Here is a 12,245-nt window from a genome sequence, read left to right as displayed (position 1 = left end):
TGCATAATCACAGGTTTCAGAGTAGCAGCCGTGTTAGTCTGTATTCTCAAAAAGAAAAGGAGTACTTGTGGCACCTTAGAGACTAACAAATTTATTAGAGCATAAGCTTTCGTGAGCTACAGCTCACTTCATCGGATGCATTTGGTGTTGACAGATTTCCACTCTATACGGCTAAATTCAGTGCCTTGCATAATCACAGGTTTCAGAGTAGCAGCCGTGTTAGTCTGTATTCTCAAAAAGAAAAGGAGTACTTGTGGCACCTTAGAGACTAACAAATTTATTAGAGCATAAGCTTTCGTGAGCTACAGCTCACTTCATCGCATGCATTTGGTGTTGACAGATTTCCACTCTATACGGCTAAATTCAGTGCCTTGCATAATCACAGGTTTCAGAGTAGCAGCCGTGTTAGTCTGTATTCTCAAAAAGAAAAGGAGTACTTGTGGCACCTTAGAGACTAACAAATTTATTAGAGCATAAGCTTTCGTGAGCTACAGCTCACTTCATCGGATGCATTTGGTGTTGACAGATTTCCACTCTATACGGCTAAATTCAGTGCCTTGCATAATCACAGGTTTCAGAGTAGCAGCCGTGTTAGTCTGTATTCTCAAAAAGAAAAGGAGTACTTGTGGCACCTTAGAGACTAACAAATTTATTAGAGCATAAGCTTTCGTGAGCTACAGCTCACTTCATCGGATGCATTTGGTGTTGACAGATTTCCACTCTATACGGCTAAATTCAGTGCCTTGCATAATCACAGGTTTCAGAGTAGCAGCCGTGTTAGTCTGTATTCTCAAAAAGAAAAGGAGTACTTGTGGCACCTTAGAGACTAACAAATTTATTAGAGCATAAGCTTTCGTGAGCTACAGCTCACTTCATCGGATGCATTTGGTGTTGACAGATTTCCACTCTATACGGCTAAATTCAGTGCCTTGCATAATCACAGGTTTCAGAGTAGCAGCCGTGTTAGTCTGTATTCTCAAAAGAAAAGGAGTACTTGTGGCACCTTAGAGACTAACAAATTTATTAGAGCATAAGCTTTCGTGAGCTACAGCTCACTTCATCGGATGCATTTGGTGTTGACAGATTTCCACTCTATACGGCTAAATTCAGTGCCTTGCATAATCACAGGTTTCAGAGTAGCAGCCGTGTTAGTCTGTATTCTCAAAAAGAAAAGGAGTACTTGTGGCACCTTAGAGACTAACAAATTTATTAGAGCATAAGCTTTCGTGAGCTACAGCTCACTTCATCGGATGCATTTGGTGTTGACAGATTTCCACTCTATACGGCTAAATTCAGTGCCTTGCATAATCACAGTTTTCAGAGTAGCAGCCGTGTTAGTCTGTATTCTCAAAAAGAAAAGGAGTACTTGTGGCACCTTAGAGACTAACAAATTTATTAGAGCATAAGCTTTCGTGAGCTACAGCTCACTTCATCGGATGCATTTGGTGTTGACAGATTTCCACTCTATACGGCTAAATTCAGTGCCTTGCATAATCACAGGTTTCAGAGTAGCAGCCGTGTTAGTCTGTATTCTCAAAAGAAAAGGAGTACTTGTGGCACCTAGAGACTAACAAATTTATTAGAGCATAAGCTTTCGTGAGCTACAGCTCACTTCATCGCATGCATTTGGTGTTGACAGATTTCCACTCTATACGGCTAAATTCAGTGCCTTGCATAATCACAGGTTTCAGAGTAGCAGCCGTGTTAGTCTGTATTCTCAAAAAGAAAAGGAGTACTTGTGGCACCTTAGAGACTAACAAATTTATTAGAGCATAAGCTTTCGTGAGCTACAGCTCACTTCATCGGATGCATTTGGTGTTGACAGATTTCCACTCTATACGGCTAAATTCAGTGCCTTGCATAATCACAGGTTTCAGAGTAGCAGCCGTGTTAGTCTGTATTCTCAAAAAGAAAGGAGTACTTGTGGCACCTTAGAGACTAACAAATTTATTAGAGCATAAGCTTTCGTGAGCTACAGCTCACTTCATCGGATGCATTTGGTGTTGACAGATTTCCACTCTATACGGCTAAATTCAGTGCCTTGCATAATCACAGGTTTCAGAGTAGCAGCCGTGTTAGTCTGTATTCTCAAAAAGAAAAGGAGTACTTGTGGCACCTTAGAGACTAACAAATTTATTAGAGCATAAGCTTTCGTGAGCTACAGCTCACTCATCGGATGCATTTGGTGTTGACAGATTTCCACTCTATACGGCTAAATTCAGTGCCTTGCATAATCACAGGTTTCAGAGTAGCAGCCGTGTTAGTCTGTATTCTCAAAAAGAAAAGGAGTACTTGTGGCACCTTAGAGACTAACAAATTTATTAGAGCATAAGCTTTCGTGAGCTACAGCTCACTTCATCGGATGCATTTGGTGTTGACAGATTTCCACTCTATACGGCTAAATTCAGTGCCTTGCATAATCACAGGTTTCAGAGTAGCAGCCGTGTTAGTCTGTATTCTCAAAAGAAAAGGAGTACTTGTGGCACCTTAGAGACTAACAAATTTATTAGAGCATAAGCTTTCGTGAGCTACAGCTCACTTCATCTGATGCATTTGGTTTTGACAGATTTCCACTCTATACGGCTAAATTCAGTGCCTTGCATAATCACAGGTTTCAGAGTAGCAGCCGTGTTAGTCTGTATTCTCAAAAAGAAAAGGAGTACTTGTGGCACCTTAGAGACTAACAAATTTATTAGAGCATAAGCTTTCGTGAGCTACAGCTCACTTCATCGCATGCATTTGGTGTTGACAGATTTCCACTCTATACGGCTAAATTCAGTGCCTTGCATAATCACAGGTTTCAGAGTAGCAGCCGTGTTAGTCTGTATTCTCAAAAAGAAAAGGAGTACTTGTGGCACCTTAGAGACTAACAAATTTATTAGAGCATAAGCTTTCGTGAGCTACAGCTCACTTCATCGGATGCATTTGGTGTTGACAGATTTCCACTCTATACGGCTAAATTCAGTGCCTTGCATAATCACAGGTTTCAGAGTAGCAGCCGTGTTAGTCTGTATTCTCAAAAAGAAAAGGAGTACTTGTGGCACCTTAGAGACTAACAAATTTATTAGAGCATAAGCTTTCGTGAGCTACAGCTCACTTCATCGGATGCATTTGGTGTTGACAGATTTCCACTCTATACGGCTAAATTCAGTGCCTTGCATAATCACAGGTTTCAGAGTAGCAGCCGTGTTAGTCTGTATTCTCAAAAGAAAGGAGTACTTGTGGCACCTTAGAGACTAACAAATTTATTAGAGCATAAGCTTCGTGAGCTACAGCTCACTTCATCGGATGCTTTGGTGTTGACAGATTTCCCCTCTATACGGCTAAATTCAGTGCCTTGCATAATCACAGGTTTCAGAGTAGCAGCCGTGTTAGTCTGTATTCTCAAAAAGAAAAGGAGTACTTGTGGCACCTTAGAGACTAACAAATTTATTAGAGCATAAGCTTTCGTGAGCTACAGCTCACTTCATCGGATGCATTTGGTGTGACAGATTTCACTCTATACGGCTAAATTCAGTGCCTTGCATAATCACAGGTTTCAGAGTAGCAGCCGTGTTAGTCTGTATTCTCAAAAAGAAAAGGCGTACTTTGTGGCACCTTAGAGACGAACAAATTTATTAGAGCATAAGCTTTCGTGAGCTACAGCTCACTTCATCGGATGCATTTGGTGTTGACAGATTTCCACTCTATACGGCTAAATTCAGTGCCTTGCATAATCACAGGTTTCAGAGTAGCAGCCGTGTTAGTCTGTATTCTCAAAAAGAAAAGGAGTACTTGTGGCACCTTAGAGACTAACAAATTTATTAGAGCATAAGCTTTCGTGAGCTACAGCTCACTTCATCGGATGCATTTGGTGTGACAGATTTTCCACTCTATACGGCTAAATTCAGTGCCTTGCATAATCACAGGTTTCAGAGTAGCAGCCGTTAGTCTGTATTCTCAAAAAGAAAAGAAAAGGAGTACTTGTGGCACCTTAGAGACTAAACAAATTATTAGAGCATAAGCTTTCGTGAGCTACAGCTCACTTCATCGGATGCATTTGGTGTTGACAGATTTCCACTCTATACGGCTAAATTCAGTGCCTTGCATAATCACAGGTTTCAGAGTAGCAGCCGTGTTAGTCTGTATCTCAAAAAGAAAAGGAGTACTTGTGGCACCTTAGAGACTAACAAATTATTAGAGCATAAGCTTTCGTGAGCTACAGCTCACTTCATCGGATGCATTGGTGTTGACAGATTTCCACTCTATACGGCTAAATTCAGTGCCTTGCATATCACAGGTTTCAGAGTAGCAGCCGTGTTAGTCTGTATTCTCAAAAGAAAAGGAGTACTTGTGGCACCTTAGAGACTAACAAATTTATTAGAGCATAAGCTTTCGTGAGCTACAGCTCACTTCATCGGATGCATTTGGTGTTGACAGATTTCCACTCTATACGGCTAAATTCAGTGCCTTGCATAATCACAGGTTTCAGAGTAGCAGCCGTGTTAGTCTGTATTCTCAAAAAGAAAAGGAGTACTTGTGGCACCTTAGAGACTAACAAATTTATTAGAGCATAAGCTTTCGTGAGCTACAGCTCACTTCATCGGATGCATTTGGTGTGACAGATTTCCACTCTATACGGCTAAATTCAGTGCCTTGCATAATCACAGGTTTCAGAGTAGCAGCCGTGTTAGTCTGTATTCTCAAAAAGAAAAGGAGTACTTGTGGCACCTTAGAGACTAACAAATTTATTAGAGCATAAGCTTTCGTGAGCTACAGCTCACTTCATCGGCATGCATTTGGTGTTGACAGATTTCCACTCTATACGGCTAAATTCAGTGCCTTGCATAATCACCGGTTTCAGAGTAGCAGCCGTGTTAGTCTGTATTCTCAAAAAGAAAAGGAGTACTTGTGGCACCTTAGAGACTAACAAATTTATTAGAGCATAAGCTTTCGTGAGCTACAGCTCACTCATCGGATGCATTGGTGTTGACAGATTTCACTCTATACGGCTAAATCAGTGCCTTGCATAATCACAGGTTTCAGAGTAGCAGCCGTGTTAGTCTGTATTCTCAAAAAGAAAAGGAGTACTTGTGGCACCTTAGAGACTAACAAATTTATTAGAGCATAAGCTTTGTGAGCTACAGCTCACTTCATCGGATGCATTTGGTGGTTGACAGATTTCCACTCTATACGGCTAAATTCAGTGCTTGCATAATCACAGGTTTCAGAGTAGCAGCCGTGTTAGTCTGTATTCTCAAAAAGAAAAAGGAGTACTTGTGGACTTAGAGACTAACAAATTTATTAGGAGCATAAGCTTTCGTGAGCTACAGCTCACTTCATCGGATGCATTTGGTGTTGACAGATTTTCCACTCTATACGGCTAAATTCAGTGCCTTGCATAATCACAGGTTTCAGAGTAGCAGCCGTGTTAGTCTGTATTCTCAAAAAGAAAAGGAGTACTTGTGGCACCTTAGAGACTAACAAATTTATTAGAGCATAAGCTTTCGTGAGCTACAGCTCACTTCATCGGATGCATTTGGTGTTGACAGATTTCCACTCTATACGGCTAAATTCAGTGCCTTGCATAATCACAGGTTTCAGAGTAGCAGGCCGTGTTAGTCTGTATTCTCAAAAAGAAAAGGAGTACTTGTGGCACCTTAGAGACTAACAAATTTATTAGAGCATAAGCTTTCGTGAGCTACAGCTCACTTCATCGGATGCATTTGGTGTTGACAGATTTCCACTCTATACGGCTAAATTCAGTGCCTTGCATAATCACAGGTTTCAGAGTAGCAGCCGTGTTTAGTCTGTATTCTCAAAAAGAAAAAGAGAGTACTTGTGGCACCTTAGAGACTAACAAATTTATTAGAGCATAAGCTTTCGTGAGCTACAGCTCACTTCATCGGATGCATTTGGTGTTGACAGATTTCCACTCTATACGGCTAAATTCAGTGCCTTGCATAATCACAGGTTTCAGAGTAGCAGCCGTGTTAGTCTGTATTCTCAAAAAGAAAAGGAGTACTTGTGGCACCTTAGAGACTAACAAATTATTTAGAGCATAAGCTTTCGTGAGCTACAGCTCACTTCATCGCGATGCATTGGTGTTGGACAGATTCCACTCTATACGGCTAAATTCAGTGCCTTGCATAATCACAGGTTTCAGAGTAGCAGCCGTGTAGTCTGTATTCTCAAAAAGAAAAGGAGTACTTGTTGGCACCTTAGAGACTAACAAATTTATTAGAGCATAAGCTTTCGTGAGCTACAGCTCACTTCATCGGATGCATTTGGTGTTGACAGATTTCCACTCTATACGGCTAAATTCAGTGCCTTGCATAATCACAGGTTTCAGAGTAGCAGCCGTGTTAGTCTGTATTCTCAAAAAGAAAAGGAGTACTTGTGGCACCTTAGAGACTAACAAATTTATTAGAGCATAAGCTTTCGTGAGCTACAGCTCACTTCATCGGATGCATTTGGTGTTGACAGATTTCCACTCTATACGGCTAAATTCAGTGCCTTGCATAATCACAGGTTTCAGAGTAGCAGCCGTGTTAGTCTGTATTCTCAAAAAGAAAAGGAGTACTTGTGGCACCTTAGAGACTAACAAATTTATTAGAGCATAAGCTTTCGTGAGCTACAGCTCACTTCATCGGATGCATTTGGTGTTGACAGATTTCCACTCTATACGGCTAAATTCAGTGCCTTGCATAATCACAGGTTTCAGAGTAGCAGCCGTGTTAGTCTGTATTCTCAAAAAGAAAAGGAGTACTTGTGGCACCTTAGAGACTAACAAATTTTATTAGAGCATAAGCTTTCGTGAGCTACAGCTCACTTCATCGGATGCATTGGTGTTGACAGATTTCCACTCTATACGGCTAAATTCAGTGCCTTGCATAATCACAGGTTTCAGAGTAGCAGCCGTGTTAGTCTGTATTCTCAAAAAGAAAAGGAGTACTTGTGGCACCTTAGAGACTAACAAATTTATTAGAGCATAAGCTTTCGTGAGCTACAGCTCACTTCATCGGATGCATTTGGTGTTGACAGATTTCCACTCTATACGGCTAAATTCAGTGCCTTGCATAATCACAGGTTTCAGAGTAGCAGCCGTGTTAGTCTGTATTCTCAAAAAGAAAAGGAGTACTTGTGGCACCTTAGAGACTAACAAATTTATTAGAGCATAAGCTTTCGTGAGCTACAGCTCACTTCATCGGATGCATTTGGTGTTGACAGATTTCCACTCTATACGGCTAAATTCAGTGCCTTGCATAATCACAGGTTTCAGAGTAGCAGCCGTGTTAGTCTGTATTCTCAAAAGAAAAGGAGTACTTGTGGCACCTTAGAGACTAACAAATTTATTAGAGCATAAGCTTTCGTGAGCTACAGCTCACTTCATCGGATGCATTTGGTGTGACAGATTTCCACTCTATACGGCTAAATTCAGTGCCTTGCATAATCACAGGTTTCAGAGTAGCAGCCGTGTTAGTCTGTATTCTCAAAAAGAAAAGGAGTACTTGTGGCACCTTAGAGACTAACAAATTTATTAGAGCATAAGCTTTCGTGAGCTACAGCTCACTTCATCGGATGCATTTGGTGTTGACAGATTTCCACTCTATACGGCTAAATTCAGTGCCTTGCATAATCACAGGTTTCAGAGTAGCAGCCGTGTTAGTCTGTATTCTCAAAAAGAAAAGGAGTACTTGTGGCACCTTAGAGACTAACAAATTATTAGAGCATAAGCTTTCGTGAGCTACAGCTCACTTCATCGGATGCATTTGGTGTTGACAGATTTCCACTCTATACGGCTAAATTCAGTGCCTTGCATAATCACAGGTTTCAGAGTAGCAGCCGTGTTAGTCTGTATTCTCAAAAAGAAAAGGAGTACTTGTGGCACCTTAGAGACTAACAAATTTATTAGAGCATAAGCTTTCGTGAGCTACAGCTCACTTCATCGGATGCATTTGGTGTTGACAGATTTCCACTCTATACGGCTAAATTCAGTGCCTTGCATAATCACAGGTTTCAGAGTAGCAGCCGTGTAGTCTGTATTCTCAAAAAGAAAAGGAGTACTTGTGGCACCTTAGAGACTAACAAATTTATTAGAGCATAAGCTTTCGTGAGCTACAGCTCACTTCATCGGATGCATTTGGTGTTGACAGATTTCCACTCTATACGGCTAAATTCAGTGCCTTGCATAATCACAGGTTTCAGAGTAGCAGCCGTGTTAGTCTGTATTCTCAAAAAGAAAAGGAGTACTTGTGGCACCTTAGAGACTAACAAATTATTAGAGCATAAGCTTTCGTGAGCTACAGCTCACTTCATCGGATGCATTTGGTGTTGACAGATTTCCACTCTATACGGCTAAATTCAGTGCCTTGCATAATCACAGGTTTCAGAGTAGCAGCCGTGTTAGTCTGTATTCTCAAAAAGAAAAGGAGTACTTGTGGCACCTTAGAGACTAACAAATTTATTAGAGCATAAGCTTTCGTGAGCTACAGCTCACTTCATCGGATGCATTTGGTGTTGACAGATTTCCACTCTATACGGCTAAATTCAGTGCCTTGCATAATCACAGGTTTCAGAGTAGCAGCCGTGTTAGTCTGTATTCTCAAAAGAAAAGGAGTACTTGTGGCACCTTAGAGACTAACAAATTTATTAGAGCATAAGCTTTCGTGAGCTACAGCTCACTTCATCGGATGCATTTGGTGTTGACAGATTTCCACTCTATACGGCTAAATTCAGTGCCTTGCATAATCACAGGTTTCAGAGTAGCAGCCGTGTTAGTCTGTATTCTCAAAAAGAAAAGGAGTACTTGTGGCACCTTAGAGACTAACAAATTTATTAGAGCATAAGCTTTCGTGAGCTACAGCTCACTTCATCGGATGCATTTGGTGTTGACAGATTTCCACTCTATACGGCTAAATTCAGTGCCTTGCATAATCACAGGTTTCAGAGTAGCAGCCGTGTTAGTCTGTATTCTCAAAAGAAAAGGAGTACTTGTGGCACCTTAGAGACTAACAAATTTATTAGAGCATAAGCTTTCGTGAGCTACAGCTCACTTCATCGGATGCATTTGGTGTTGACAGATTTCCACTCTATACGGCTAAATTCAGTGCCTTGCATAATCACAGGTTTCAGAGTAGCAGCCGTGTTAGTCTGTATTCTCAAAAAGAAAAGGAGTACTTGTGGCACCTTAGAGACTAACAAATTTATTAGAGCATAAGCTTTCGTGAGCTACAGCTCACTTCATCGGATGCATTTGGTGTTGACAGATTTCCACTCTATACGGCTAAATTCAGTGCCTTGCATAATCACAGGTTTCAGAGTAGCAGCCGTGTTAGTCTGTATTCTCAAAAAGAAAAGGAGTACTTGTGGCACCTTAGAGGACTAACAAATTTATTAGAGCATAAGCTTTCGTGAGCTACAGCTCACTTCATCGGATGCATTTGGTGTTGACAGATTTCCACTCTATACGGCTAAATTCAGTGCCTTGCATAATCACAGGTTTCAGAGTAGCAGCCGTGTTAGTCTGTATTCTCAAAAAGAAAAGGAGTACTTGTGGCACCTTAGAGACTAACAAATTATTAGAGCATAAGCTTTCGTGAGCTACAGCTCACTTCATCGGATGCATTTGGTGTTGACAGATTTCCACTCTATACGGCTAAATTCAGTGCCTTGCATAATCACAGGTTTCAGAGTAGCAGCCGTGTTAGTCTGTATTCTCAAAAAGAAAAGGAGTACTTGTGGCACCTTAGAGACTAACAAATTTATTAGAGCATAAGCTTTCGTGAGCTACAGCTCACTTCATCGGATGCATTTGGTGTTGACAGATTTCCACTCTATACGGCTAAATTCAGTGCCTTGCATAATCACAGGTTTCAGAGTAGCAGCCGTGTTAGTCTGTATTCTCACAAAGAAAAGGAGTACTTGTGGCACCTTAGAGACTAACAAATTTATTAGAGCATAAGCTTTCGTGAGCTACAGCTCACTTCATCGGATGCATTTGGTGTTGACAGATTTCCACTCTATACGGCTAAATTCAGTGCCTTGCATAATCACAGGTTTCAGAGTAGCAGCCGTGTTAGTCTGTATTCTCAAAAAGAAAAGGAGTACTTGTGGCACCTTAGAGACTAACAAATTTATTAGAGCATAAGCTTTCGTGAGCTACAGCTCACTTCATCGGATGCATTTGGTGTTGACAGATTTCCACTCTATACGGCTAAATTCAGTGCCTTGCATAATCACAGGTTTCAGAGTAGCAGCCGTGTTAGTCTGTATTCTCAAAAAGAAAAGGAGTACTTGTGGCACCTTAGAGACTAACAAATTTATTAGAGCATAAGCTTTCGTGAGCTACAGCTCACTTCATCGGATGCATTTGGTGTTGACAGATTTCCACTCTATACGGCTAAATTCAGTGCCTTGCATAATCACAGGTTTCAGAGTAGCAGCCGTGTTAGTCTGTATTCTCAAAAAGAAAAGGAGTACTTGTGGCACCTTAGAGACTAACAAATTTATTAGAGCATAAGCTTTCGTGAGCTACAAGCTCACTTCATCGCATGCATTTGGTGTTGACAGATTTCCACTCTATACGGCTAAATTCAGTGCCTTGCATAATCACAGGTTTCAGAGTAGCAGCCGTGTTAGTCTGTATTCTCAAAAAGAAAAGGAGTACTTGTGGCACCTTAGAGACTAACAAATTTATTAGAGCATAAGCTTTCGTGAGCTACAGCTCACTTCATCGGATGCATTTGGTGTTGACAGATTTCCACTCTATACGGCTAAATTCAGTGCCTTGCATAATCACAGGTTTCAGAGTAGCAGCCGTGTTAGTCTGTATTCTCAAAAAGAAAAGGAGTACTTGTGGCACCTTAGAGACTAACAAATTTATTAGAGCATAAGCTTTCGTGAGCTACAGCTCACTTCATCGGATGCATTTGGTGTTGACAGATTTCCACTCTATACGGCTAAATTCAGTGCCTTGCATAATCACAGGTTTCAGAGTAGCAGCCGTGTTAGTCTGTATTCTCAAAAAGAAAAGGAGTACTTGTGGCACCTTAGAGACTATGAAGTGAGCTGTAGCTCACGAAAGCTTATGCTCTAATAAATTTGTTAGTCTCTAAGGTGCCACAAGTACTCCTTTTCTTTTTGAGAATACAGACTAACACGGCTGCTACTCTGAAACCTGTGATTATGCAAGGCACTGAATTTAGCGTATAGAGTGGAAATCTGTCAACACCAAATGCATCCGATGAAGTGAGCTGTAGCTCACGAAAGCTTATGCTCTAATAAATTTGTTAGTCTCTAAGGTGCCACAAGTACTCCTTTTCTTTTTGAGAATACAGACTAACACGGCTGCTACTCTGAAACCTGTGATTATGCAAGGCACTGAATTTAGCCGTATAGAGTGGAAATCTGTCAACACAAATGCATCCGATGAAGTGAGCTGTAGCTCACGAAAGCTTATGCTCTAATAAATTTGTTAGTCTCTAAGGTGCCACAAGTACTCCTTTTCTTTTTGAGAATACAGACTAACACGGCTGCTACTCTGAAACCTGTGATTATGCAAGGCACTGAATTTAGCCGTATAGAGTGGAAATCTGTCAACACCAAATGCATCCGATGAAGTGAGCTGTAGCTCACGAAAGCTTATGCTCTAATAAATTTGTTAGTCTCTAAGGTGCCACAAGTACTCCTTTTCTTTTTGAGAATACAGACTAACACGGCTGCTACTCTGAAACCTGTGATTATGCAAGGCACTGAATTTAGCCGTATAGAGTGGAAATCTGTCAACACCAAATGCATCCGATGAAGTGAGCTGTAGCTCACGAAAGCTTATGCTCTAATAAATTTGTTAGTCTCTAAGGTGCCACAAGTACTCCTTTTCTTTTTGAGAATACAGACTAACACGGCTGCTACTCTGAAACCTGTGATTATGCAAGGCACTGAATTTAGCCGTATAGAGTGGAAATCTGTCAACACCAAATGCATCCGATGAAGTGAGCTGTAGCTCACGAAAGCTTATGCTCTAATAAATTTGTTAGTCTCTAAGGTGCCACAAGTACTCCTTTTCTTTTTGAGAATACAGACTAACACGGCTGCTACTCTGAAACCTGTGATTATGCAAGGCACTGAATTTAGCCGTATAGAGTGGAAATCTGTCAACACCAAATGCATCCGATGAAGTGAGCTGTAGCTCACGAAAGCTTATGCTCTAATAAATTTGTTAGTCTCTAAGGTGCCACAAGTACTCCTTTTCTTTTTGAGAATAC

Source organism: Dermochelys coriacea, chromosome 16 (assembly GCF_009764565.3).
Source record: "Dermochelys coriacea isolate rDerCor1 chromosome 16, rDerCor1.pri.v4, whole genome shotgun sequence".
NCBI classification, from domain to species: Eukaryota; Metazoa; Chordata; order Testudines; family Dermochelyidae; genus Dermochelys; species Dermochelys coriacea.
This window is presented reverse-complemented; position numbering follows the sequence as displayed.